The sequence below is a fragment of the Lutra lutra genome, chromosome X, assembly GCF_902655055.1.
Source record: "Lutra lutra chromosome X, mLutLut1.2, whole genome shotgun sequence".
Lineage (NCBI taxonomy): Eukaryota > Metazoa > Chordata > Mammalia > Carnivora > Mustelidae > Lutra > Lutra lutra.
The window spans coordinates 31,545,016-31,558,071 of record NC_062296.1 but is presented as its reverse complement, the minus strand read 5'-3'; the positions used below and the strand labels follow the sequence as shown (position 1 = coordinate 31,558,071).

Below are 13,056 nucleotides of genomic sequence, written 5' to 3'. Positions count from 1 at the left end.
CTAGGCCCATCCCAGTCTATTGATACTTACTACCAAAACACAACAAGATATGTGTAGAAATTAGTTTCCACCATCTATCACCCTGGCTTAAAAATAAATGAGAAAACAGAGGCCAGAGAAATTGAATGATTTTCCCATAATCTCATTTCATTCTAGCTTAGGTCTTTAAGTACTGCCACTCTGTTTATTTTTCTGCTTTGCAAAGACTTGACTATTTTTTCCCAAATTCATCCATCAGATTTGGTCTTGTTTCCCTTCTTTATGTCATCTAGATTGGCTTCCCTATCCCAAAATAAATTTGCCTCTCTGCTTTTGTATCATAACTTCCTAACAAAATCCCAACCCTAAATGAATTTAACTCTTAAGTCCCCCCTGTGCCTCTCATTGAGCAGGTAAGTGCTGATGGAACAAGTCCCACGCTCGGTTATTCCATGATAAAATCCTAACATTCCATTTTATATAAATCCACCCTACTACTCAAAAACATTATTATATGTCTCTGTTCAACTTCTTTTTTTTAATTAACATATTATGTAGGGGCGCCTGGGTGGCTTAGTCCTTAGGCGTCTGCCTTCAGCTCAGGTCATGAACTTAGGGTCCTGATATCAAGCACCACCGGCATCAGGCTCCCTGCTCAGTGGGGAGTCTGCTTCTCCCGCTCCCTCCTCCCCTGCTTGTGTTTCCTCTCTCACTGTCTCTTTCAAATAAATAAACAAAATCATAAAATAAATATATATATATACATATATGTATATATATATATAATGTATTATTTACCCCAGGGGTACAGGTCTGTGAACCATCAGGCTTACATATTTCATAGCACCCACCATAGCACATATTTTCCCCAATGTCCATAACCCAGCTACCCTATCCGTACCCCCACCCCCCAGCAACCCTCAGTTTGTTTCCTGAGATTAAGAGTCCTTTATGGTTTGTCTCCCTCCCGATCCCATCTTGTTCCATTTTTTCCTTCCCCACCCCCCATAACATGCCACTTTGGCTCTCAAATTCCTCATATCAAGGAGATCATATGATAATTGTCTCTCTCTGATTGGCTTATTTCGCTCAGCCTAATACCCTCTAGTTCCATCCACATTGTTGCAAATGGCAAGGTTTTGTTTCTTTTGATGGTTGCATAGTATTCCATTATATATATGTATACCACATCTTCTTTATCCATCCATCTGTTGATGGACATCTAGGTTCTGTCCATAGATTGGCTATTGTGGGCATTGCTGCTATAAACATTTGGGTGCACGTGCCCCTTTGGATCACTACATTTGGATCTTTATGGTAAATACCCAGTAGTACGACTGCTGGGTCATAGAGTAGCTCTATCTTTTTTTTTTTAAGATTTTATTTATTTATTTGACAGAGATCACAAATAGGCAGAGAGATAGGCAGAGACAGAGGCGGAAGTGGGCTCCCTGCTGAGTAGAGGGGGAGCTCGATCCCAGGACCCTGAGACCATGACCCGAGCCAAAGGCAGTGACTTAACCCACTGAGTCACCCAAGCGCCCCAGGGTAGCTCTATTTTGAATTTTTTTTTTTAAAGATTTTATTTATTTGAGAGAGAGACAGTGAGAGAGAGCATGAGCGAGGAGAAGATCAGAGAGAGAAGCAGACTCCCCGTGGAGCTGGGAGCCCGACGTGGGACTTGATCCTGGGACTCCAGGATCATGACCTGAGCCGAAGGCAGTTGTCCAACCAACTGAGCCACCCAGGTGTCCCTCTATGTTGAATTTTTAAAGGAATCTCCATACTGTTTTCCAGAGTGGCTGTACCAGCTTGCATTCCCACCAACAGTGGAAGAGTTCCCCTTTCTCCACATCCTCACCAATATCTGTTGTTTCCTGACTTGTTAATTTTAGCCATTTTGACTGGTGTGAAAAGCCTTTTTCTAACATCTTCAATCCTTTCCTACCCTCTCCTCCAACCTTAGCACATGACCTTACCTCTTTAAAAACAAAATTAAGTGATCAGATGGAAATTCCTTCATTTTCCTGAATCCATATTTTCCCCACATCTTCCCTTCCTTCCCTCCTACTATAATAATGGAAGTATATTTTCTACTATTGAAGATAAAACACCTCTTGTGTGTTTTGAATTCCTACCCTGTTCAGATTATCAGAAACCTTCAATTTAATTTTTTCCTTCTCTTTAATATCTTCAACATAAATAAGATATATATATGGATATAGCCAGATACATCCCATTAGCATTCAAACATGCTCATCTCTCCCAAGGCTTAAAAAACATAAACTACCTTGCCCACATATTTGCCTCCAGCTACTGCTCCAATACTTCTTTATAACCAAGCTTCAAGAAAGAGTTGTCTATATTTACTATATTCTCCACATGCCCCCACTCACTCTATCACTTCATTTTCTTCTAGTTTTTTTCCTTCATCCCACAAGTCCATGACTCTCTTAAAACAGGTCTCACCAGAATAACCTTACCTTGACCAGAATAACCAATGACCTTCATATTGCTGAATCAATATTTTTCATTCCAATCTTGTTTCTCTCTTAGCGACATTCATCTGTTTACCACCATCCTTAAAACACTATTCTTTGGGGGGCGCCTGGGTGGCTCAGTGGGTTAAAGCCTCTGCCTTTGGCTCAGGTCAAGATCCCAGGGTCCTGGGATCGAGCCCCACATCAGGCTCTCTGCTCAGCGGGGAGCCTGCTTCCTCCTCTCTCTCTCTCTCTGCCTGCCTCTCTGCCTACTTGTGATCTCTGTCTGTCAAATAAATAACTAAATAAAATCTTTAAAAAAAAAAAACCACTATTCTTTTGGCTTTTCTGACAACAGCTTCCCAGTTTTCCTTCTATCTCTCTGGCTACTCATTTTACTTCATTTTTAGGCTTATGCCTTATACATTAGAGTTCTTTGGTCCTCATTTCTTCTGACTCTATGTTCTCCCTAGGTAATTTTATCCATTCCTACACCTTCCATTACCTTCACTATGACAATGACTTTCAAACGTATATCTCTCATCCAAACTAGTGCTCTAAGCTCCAGACTTACATATCTAATTGTCTTCTTAAGATCTTCACTTGGGGGGCGCCTGGGTGGCTCAGTGGGTTAAGCCGCTGCCTTCGGCTCAGGTCATGATCTCAGGGTCCTGGGATCGAGCCCTGCATCGGGCTCTCTGCTCAGCAGGGAGCCTGCTTCCTCCTCTCTCTCTGCCTGCCTCTCTGCCTACTTGTGATCTCTCTCTGTCAGATAAATAAATAAAATCTTTAAAAAAAAAAAAAAGAATGCTTTAAAAAAAAAAAAAAAGATCTTCACTTGGAAGTCTCAAACACACCTCAAAGGCAAAATGCCAAAAACCAAAATCATGACCTTCCATCTGAAAATGGGTCTTCTTGCCAGAGATGTAGTTTCAAGGTATAGTAGTTCCATCTTACTAGTTATCAGTGGTGTCCATTCCACAGTACAAGCCAGAAACCAGGCACCCTAGACACCTGACATTACATCTCCCATGTCCAATCCATAATCAAATTCAATTCAGTTTTCAAATATCCCTTGAAACTACTTATATCCATCTATACCCCTCCAGTACTAGTCCAAACCAAATCACCATCATAATTTGCCTGGACTTACTATAATAGTTTCTTTAAAAAAAAAAAAAAAAAATCTGGGGGCACCTGGGTGGCTCAGGCTAAAAGAGTCTGCTTTCAGCTCAGGTCATGATCTCAGGGTCCTGGGATTGGGCCCCACACTGGGCTCCCTGCTCAGTGGAAAGAGACCTGCTTCTCCCTCTCTTACTCCTCCTGCTTGTGTTCCTTCTCTCGCTGTATCTCTCTCTGTCAAATAAATAAATAAAATCTAAAAAAAAACAAAAAAAAAACTGAATTCAGCTTTTAATCACCACCAATGGGCACTAGCAATCATTTTTTTAAGTAATGTCTACACCTAATATGGGGGTTGAACTCATGACCCCGAGATCAAGAGTCACATGCTCTTCCAGCCAGCGGCCCCTATAATAGCTTCTTAATACATTTCCTTGAATTTACTCTGGTCCCTGTAATTTCTACAGTCAGGGTACCTGTCTTCTGTTCTCCAAGAGCAAATCTGATTATACAACTGCCCTGTTAAAAATTCTCCATGGCGTCCTCTTTATCTTGGGACACTTGATCTTCAAGGTCCTAAACATTGTGGCATCTGACTAATTCTATAGACATTTCTTATACACTCTCCTATTTTGTGCTCTGCGCTCTCACCACAGGGCTTGTGCACATGTTGCTCCATCTGGCTGAAAAAATCATCTCGTATAGTTAATCATAAGGCCCATGAGAGTAAGAACTGCTTCTGCTTTTATATCACCATAATGCCTATTACCTAGTAGGCAATAAGTTTTTGGTTAATAAATGAATGCACTGATATGGTTTTAAGGCTTTAAACTAGTTATCTCCAAAGGTCCTCTTATTTTGGAAAGCTGACAGACTCCTGATCCAAAATAAATTTACCAGAGCTCTGTTATGGTACCTTGATACTTCTACAACATGAGTCACCAAAGGATTCTTCTCAATAATATTTTTGAGCTATGCAAATAACAAACCAGTACTTGTCAAAGAACAGCATGTATATCTTCCCTAGAACAAGTATATCTTCCCTAGAACAGTGATAAATTCCACTTATGCAAATGACCTTAAAATATCCAGATAATCCTTCCATACGTGATTTCAAAACTGATAGACAATGTAACAGTTTTGAAATAGTTTTCTCTGTTTCAAAGAACATGAATACACATGGGAACTATGAATACTCAAAATATTAATGTAACTTATCATCACTTTCCTTTCCTCTATTTCCAGTACCAAACAGTAGTGTGACTTCTCAAGCAGTGCCCTAAAATAGAAACATAGGAGTCATCCTAGATTCCTTTTTCTCATTTATCTTCAATCACCATTTCATACACACACATACACACAATATAAAGATTCCATTCTCTAAATACCTTAGAGGTCCATCCATAATCACTTCATCTTCACTGACACGACCCTAATCTTAGCCCTTAACATCTCTTGACTGATCAACTACAATAAGCTCCTGATGCATTTCCATCTTCTAACAGGACAGATTCATGTCATTTTCCACGCTGTAGTCAGTGTGACCTTTTCAAAACACAAATATGCCCATTCAAACTCCTTCACCAACTTCACATTGCCCTACAGAATAATTTTTAATAGCAGCTCATAATTCAATTGTGCCAGTGCTTCTGAAAAGGTTTTCCTATATTAATTCACTTAATCCTCATCACAGCGTTATGAGACAGGTACTGGTGTCATCACATTTTACAAATAAGGAAACTGAGGCACAGAAACACTAAAAGATTATTGCAGGGTCTCATAGCTAGTAAGTGATGGGGCCAGATTCAGAGCCAGGCAAATGTCATTCCCAAGTTGGTGCCCTAACCTCTATGCTGTATTGCCTCTCATAAAATGAAGAATAAACTCTTTAGCATGGCAGTCAATACTTTTCATTACCTGGACCTTACCAGCACTTTCAGTCTCATTTCCTACATGTAGATCTTAAAAAGTAGGGTCTTATTTTATCTCTAAACTTTTGTCTATACAGGTCTCCCGAGACTAATACTGTTTTATCTAGCCTAGTCATGGATTACTCCTCGTCACTGAGATTTAGCTCAGGTAGCAACACTTCCCTCTCTATGCTTTCTGAGTACACCTTCTCCCAGACTAAACTGTGAATTATGTCTACACTCTCTATTGAAATATTAGGAAATGAAATTCCACAAAACATTAAAAGGCACTTGCAATTTAATGAAGGGAAGAGACTCATAAACAGACAAGTATACGGCAACATATTTTGAGATAATTATTTGTATTTATATGCTCAAAGCTTTTTTTCTTCTCCCTCTCTTTTCAAGAAGATAACCAGTCTTTTTTTTTTAATTTTCCTTACCTCACCTAAGGGGTTTCCTCCTCCCCTGTTACCAAGACTAAAAGCAGAAGTTGTGCACACAGACTTACCCTCCTAGCTTTTGTATTGCCAAAAATCAAGCTCATAGGAGAGATTATGCTTAGGAGTGCCAATGCAAGTCTTAAAAGAAGACAAATGAAATTCCTTTTAGGGTACTCAGGAGGGAAAGGAACAAATACTTTTTCTTTTTAAAGACTTTATTTATTTGACAGAGAGAGTGAGAGAGCACAAGCAGGGAGAGCAGTAGGCAAGGCAGGCAGAGGGAGAAGCAGGCTCCCTGCTGAGGGAGCCTGACTTGGGGCTTTGATCCAGGACCCTGGGATCATAACCTGAGCCAAAGGCAGAAGCTTAACCATCTGAGACACCCAGCACCCCGGAAAGAACAAATACTTTAGAAAAAAAGAAGTCAAGGGTCTGGCAGAGAGAACAGCTCAGCATTCAATGGTAGCAGGCAAACCTGAAAGGACCATCCTTGGTTGAGACAAAATAGTATCTCAAAGACTGTATCAGAGAATTGACAGAAAAGTAAAGATCAGTGACCAAAAGGGCCTCTCTAGTATTTTGGTGTTGCCTAAGGCCTCAGAATATTTGCATAACGTGGTAGGAGGATCAAATATTAACTGAAATTGCGTATCTTACTTTCTTGGCAGAACACTGAATACAGGGTAGCTTAAAGAACATATTAAAATGTGAAATTTCTTGGATACCAAAGTTGCAGACTAACTTCATACTACCTTCAGTTATAATAAGGTGTGGTAAATTCTAAGACAGAGACAAGCACTTAGAAGCCCAGAGGACAGGTACCTAAACTGGTCTGGGGAGATGAAAGTGGTCAAGTAAGAATCCTTAGAGGAAGTAGTACCTAAACTATCTCATATATCCGGAGTACGTTTTTGCAGGGGCAGGGAATATGAGGGAAGGATTCCTCCTCAATGGAAACTGATTAGGAAAAAGCAGAGAAGTGAGAAAGCTTAATGAATTCAAACATCTACAAGTGGTTTGATTTGGTTGCAGTGTAAGATGTACTTAGGCATGCTTTCTGAGCCATGTTAAAAGACTCTGACTTAGTACTGATGGTAATAACTGGTATTGACAGGAAACAGTACTGAGGAAAACTACTGAAGTAAAAGATTTCAAGGAAAAGGTATTAAAACCTCAGATGCCAACAGGGATGGCATGGGGGAAAGTAAGACAAAACTGCAATGGTTTGTTGTACTTGGAAATAAGTAAGGAATGCCTGGGTGGCTGAGTGGGTTAAGTATCTGCCTTTATCTTAGGTCATGATCCCAAGGGTCTTGTGGTCTTGATCTCTACTCAGCAGGGAGTCTGCTTCTCCCACTCCCTCTCCCTCCTCCCTGCTCATGCTCTCTCTCTTACTATCTCTCTCTCAAATGAATAAAATCTTTTAGAAAAAAAAAAAAAGGAAATAAGCAGTGACTTTGATAAAGGTAGTTATATGTATGGACCACTTTTTACCGAAGTTTAGTTGTATGGATTGTGCTGGTCTTGGTTGTACAGAAAAAGGTTAAGAAAAGGTATCTTGGGGTGCCTGGGTGGCTCAGTCGTTGGGCATCAGCCTTTCGTCAGGTCATGATCCCAGTGTTCCTGGGATCAAGCCCCGCATCAGGCTCCCTGCTCACTGGAAGGCCTGCTTCTCCCTCTCCCACTCCACCTGCTTGTGTTTCTTCTTTTGCTGTCTCTCTCTTTCTCTGTCAAATAAATAAATAAAATCTTAAAAAAGAAAGAAAGAAAGAAAGGTATCTAGGGGTGCCTGGGTGGCTCAGTCGTTAAGCGTCTGCCTTCGGCTCAGGTCACCATCCCAGGCTCCTGGGACGGAGCCCTGCATAGGGCTCTCTGCTTAGTAGGAAACCTGTTTCTCCCTCTCCTATGCCCTCTTCTTGTGTTTCCTCTCTCTCTGTCTCTCCAATAAATAAAAATCTTTTTTTTATTTTTAAAGATTTTATTTATTTATTTGACAGACAGAGACCACAAGTAGGCAGAGAGACAGAGAGAGGAAGGGAAGCAGGCTCCCCGCTGAGCAGAGATCCCTATGTGGGGCTCGATCCCAGGACCCTGAGATCATGACCTGAGCCGAAGGCAGAGGCTTAACCCACTGAGCCACCCAGGTGCCCCAATAAATAAAAATCTTAAAAAAAAAAAGGTTTTTTTTTTTCTTTGCTGAGAAAGAGGAAGAGACTAAAAGACAGAAGAGAAAGAGAATAATTACATAAAGAAATCCCTGAAAAAGCAAGAGGCCAGCATGTCATCTAAAACAAAAGTGGAAAAATTGAATTTGGACTGACAGAGGGCTCTGAGACAAGACAAAAGCATGGATGAAGACGAAAATCGATGTGTTTATAAAAGACAGTGAGGTTGGTGGATAAGAAGTTCAGGCACACCTGATGGCATTTATTTTCTGTGTGAAATAGGAGAAAAGCTTACCTCCTGAGAATAAATATGTAGTAGCTGAGTAGAAGGCTCAAAAGCAGAGGAGAAAGTTTGCAACAGCCACCAAGGAGGATGTAAAAGAACTGAGGAGAATCCAGAAGACTTTGAGTAAAGACATGTAGAAGGATAACCTGGCTAATACCTGTTCATTCTTCAGATTTCAGCTCAGATGTCACTTGCTGAGAGAAGTTGAAATGAGGCCCCTGTTGAAGTTGAAATGAGGCCCCCTGCTTTATGAGCGCTATGTTTCCTTTAAAGACTTGTAATGGCTTTATTTTTTTTTAAAGATTTTATTTATTTATGACAGAGAGAGAGATCACAAGTAGGCAGAGAGGCAGGCAGAGAGAGAGAGGAGGAAGCAGACTCCCTGCTGAGCAGAGAGCCTGATGTGGGGCTCGATCCCAGGATCCTGAGATCCTGATCTGAGCCGAAGGCAGCGGCTTAATCCACTGAGCCACCCAGGCGCCCCTGTAATGGTTTTAATCTTATACTAATTTGTGGGATTATCAGATTAATTTCTACTCCATTAGACTATAAACTCAGTGAGATCAGGGATCATATTCATTTTGCTCACCACTATATGTATTTTGCTCAAAATGTAACCCTTAGTTTCCAGTCCCTAAAATGTGAAGAATATTAATACTGTTCTGCATGACCAGAATATGGATATAGTTAGGTTAGCAACAAGCTAGAATTTAAGATATAAGGAAGTAATAACTTGAAATAGTTTATGTTGTACCCTCAGTGCCTAGACACATAGTAGATACTCAATACTTACCTGAATAAATGAAACAAATGTGGCAGAACACCAAGTCTCCTGAATTCCATTCCAGTGCTCTTCCCACTCTATCACAGCAGCCCATACCAGATGGTCAACATATTGATTACTGTAATAAGGGCCTATGCATATGCATTATTATCTCTGTTTTCTTAAAGATGTATTTATTTATGTTAGAGAGAGAGAGAGTGAGGGTAGGGTTGGTGGAGCAGAGGGAGAGAGAGTCTTAAGCAGGCTCCACCCAGGCGCCCCAGTAAATAAAATCTTTAAAAAATAATAATTTTATGCAACTTACTTAAGTCTTAAACTCTCTAAAACATTTCATACTTTAATAAAATTTGTATCAAAAAACAGCTGCTAGGGGTGCCTGGGTGGCTCAATGGGTTAAAGCCTCTGCCTTCAGCTCAGGTCATGATCCCAGGGTTCTGGAATCAAGCCCCATATAGAGAGCTCTCTGCTCAGCAGGGAGCCTGCTTCCCCCTCTCTCTTTCTGCCTGCCTCTCTACCTACGTGTGATCTCTGTCTGTCAAATAAATAAAATCTTAGGAAAAAAAAAAAAGCTGCTAAATCCCCAGTATTCATGTCATGATTTCATATTCTCTCTTACATGTTAAAAAAGAAAATGAATCTGGAAATATCCAAAGTGAGTACAATGTGTAAAAGTGATGGTCAGATTTAAGTGTTAACTATGTATTTTTTTCAGAAGAAAACAAGCATCAAATGTATGTTAGTTCATTTCAGAACAAAAACAGTGAAAATTGGAATTTTTATTTTAATAACTCTACTATATATGTGTTTAACCATACTACACAAATAAATGAAATCATCACATACAGAAGATATGCAAGTTCCATAAATAAAATCAAACATCATATAAAATATATTAAGTCATTCATTTTAGAGGAGCTGTATGGTTATTTCTGAACAAAATAGAGAAAAGTTGCAGCAAAGTAGAGAATTCTCATTTATGGGGGGGGAAAAATCACATACAAAATAATTTCAGAAAACTTAATTCTAAAATGCAATTATCCTTACCATTTCCAAAGGACCAGTTTTGCTTATAAGAGGTATGATTTTTTATAGGAAATAAAGGCCAATAAAAGAACAACTAGAAATTAAGCAAAGTGTTATTCATATTGATTATCCAGCACCTATTAATTAGCTGCATGCAAAAAAGCAGTATTTTCTCAAATGAATATATATCATTTCAAACGATTTTTGCTATAAAAAGATTTCTGAGCCCATTTTTTATTAAAATTTTTAAAATTATTTCTAAGTTACCTTTCATCCCCACACTCCCTCTCAGAAACTTCAGTTTCAGACTTACTGTGAGTGAATAATGTGTCCAGTTATATTCAAATTCTTCTGAAATACCACTGAAATCTGTCTCAATGAACAGCTTCTTAGCTTAATGGATTTTAAATGACCTAAGAAATGAAGACTTTATGTAGGAGGAGCTCTGGTTGATCCACTGAATGTACTGTCATGAGAAAATTTGCATTCAAAGCAGGTCAGCATTCAAGGTTACATTTGTCAAAAGTTTCAGAGGAAATCACGAAGTTCATCTGAGTGATTTTCTTTCCCTTTTAATTAGTTCCTGATATGGCATTTCAGTATGCCAATGTTATTTTACTATGTGACTCACCACATCGGGAATTAAAAGATAATCCAAAGGTAAGTATGTGATTGCCAGGTCTATGCTGTTTCCTCAGAGTGTACAATCCAAAGTACTTCACTGTTTTGAGTTTCAAATACCTTAAGTATGAAAAAGAGTCATAAATGGACAAGGAATCTGGAAACCTAGGTTCTACTCTAGGGTGTCCCTCCCATAATCAACTAGGTGTAGGTGACCTTGGACAATTTCCTTAAATTATTTAAGACTCAGTTTCAAAAAAATAAAATATTAAATGGAACCTCAGAAGTCATCTAGTTTAACCTTCAATTCCAAGTAAAGATTGCCTCTGCATTTCACCAAAAAGGTGGTCAGTTTCTCATATGTAAAATTAGCAGTTGGAACTAAATGATGTCTTAAGTTTCTGATTTCTAAAATCTTTGGTGCTATAATTAAAATTCATTGTCATGTATATGTTTTTTTCCTCCACTGAAAGTTTATCAAATATATTTTCATATAACCAAACAAGATTTTATTTCAGCCCAGGTAAAAGTAAATAAAGAAACTTAGATTGTCACCAAATTGTCCCTCAACCTTTAAGTCTCCAAATTGCCCCTCAACCTTTAAGTCTCCAAAGTAATTGCCATGTCCGGGAACCATGCAAAGTCATAAGAAGATGGAAACTTTGGATGCTTTTCTAAAGTATGTCAGGTACTTATTCCAAAATACAAGTAAATTGAGATTGAATCCAATCCATATAATATCACCTAATTTCCACTGGTTAAAAAGTGTCTTCCTTGGTTCAGAACACAGGTTCACACTTGATAAATTCTCTCATATACCAAAGATACATTTTACAATAAATATGTGAACAAATAAAAGGCAAGGAATCTGAATGAAGAGAAGACCGTGGGTAGAGCCTTCTCTCTATCACTAACTTTATCTTTTACTCTAAGATTTTTTTTTTCTTTTTTATTCACTGCATAGTCGATGCTTCACCCTAAATTGAAACTGGGAGGTGGGAAGACATTGAGCATTGTTTAGGGAGTTCAGTATGTGTTTTACAGATGTCAGCTAGTTTGTCTATTTCACAATCACTTTTTCAAAAATCATTTATCAGACCTACATGAGGAATATAACAATCAGAATTTGCTGACTTGGGGGCACCTGGGTGGCTCAGTGGGTTAAGCCTCTGCCTTCGGCTCAAGTCATGATCTCAGAGTTTTGGGGTCGAGCTCCGCATCAGGCTCTCTGTTCAGCAGGGAGCCTGCTTCCCCCTCTCTCTCTGCCTGCCTCTCTGCTCACCTGTGATCTCTCTCTCTGTGTCAAATAAATAAATAAAATCTTAAAAAAAAAATTTGCTGACATGATGGTAAGAAAAAGACCAAGATTCAAAATCTTCTTTCCTTTTCCTGTGATTGCAACTTCAATTAACTGTTTATTTATATTCTTCCATTAAAAAAACTCTCCATGAAGTTTTCTTCAAGCTTCCTGTTTTCCCCAAATCTTCTGACCCTTGCAAACATTTCATTACCCTATACTTTATAGTTTTAATGGAAAGGTACAATTCAATGCAAGTATAATCATATCTTGGAATGATACAGTGCATTTATTCATGCTAACTTATTCATAAGCTAAATATAGGTAATAAAATACAGTTGGGAAAATTTTTAAAAAATAAAATAAAATACAGTTGAAAGCAATAATGTCCATGCCCCAGATGTTAAATTTCATTAAATATGAACATATATCTTGAATTTATAGCATAATCATGAAAACATAGGCAAATCTTTGCTTCATGGTGTGAAGAGAAAGAAATTAAAAAGACAATCCAAGGCACCTGGGTGGCTCAGTTGTTTAGGCATCTAACTCTTGGTGTCAGCTCAGGTCATAATTTCAGGGTCATGAGATTGAGCCCTGTGTCAAGCTCTGTGCTCAGTGAGTAATCTACTTGTCCCTCTCCCTCACCCTCTGCCCCTACCTCTCTTTGCCATACTTTCTCTCCCTCTTTCTCTCTCAAATAAATAATCTTTAAAAAAAAAGAACTTATTTTAATATACTACAAGTCCTATTTGATGGCTTTCTACTGATATCAATAGAAGTTGCCAATGATAATTGTGTGCTTGTACCTTAGCATTCATTACTACGCCCCAAATACATGACATGTTGCAACTCCTAATAAAGAGAATTTGGAAGTAAACCTGATTGGTGCAGAGAAAGGAGGCTAGATAAGACTAATTGGAACAGTCCCTCCCTAGCTGGAAGT

At 38.9% G+C, this 13,056-nt stretch overlaps 1 protein-coding gene across 3 annotated transcripts in view; it reads right to left on the bottom strand.

Annotated features, from left to right (window-relative positions):
• The window catches only part of IL13RA2 (interleukin 13 receptor subunit alpha 2), a 69,928-nt gene that overhangs the window by 35,903 nt on the left and 20,969 nt on the right, over nt 1-13,056 (bottom strand). Inside the window, exon 1 of one of the 3 annotated variants that reach the window (XM_047716781.1) lies at nt 10,506-10,575. The exons of 1 other annotated variant lie outside the window; for it this stretch is intronic. The gene's annotated coding sequence lies outside the window, so the exon portion shown is untranslated. Of the gene's footprint in view, nt 1-10,505; nt 10,576-13,056 lie in introns of those variants that run through there. One more of the 3 variants, XM_047716786.1, reaches the window with a different exon arrangement.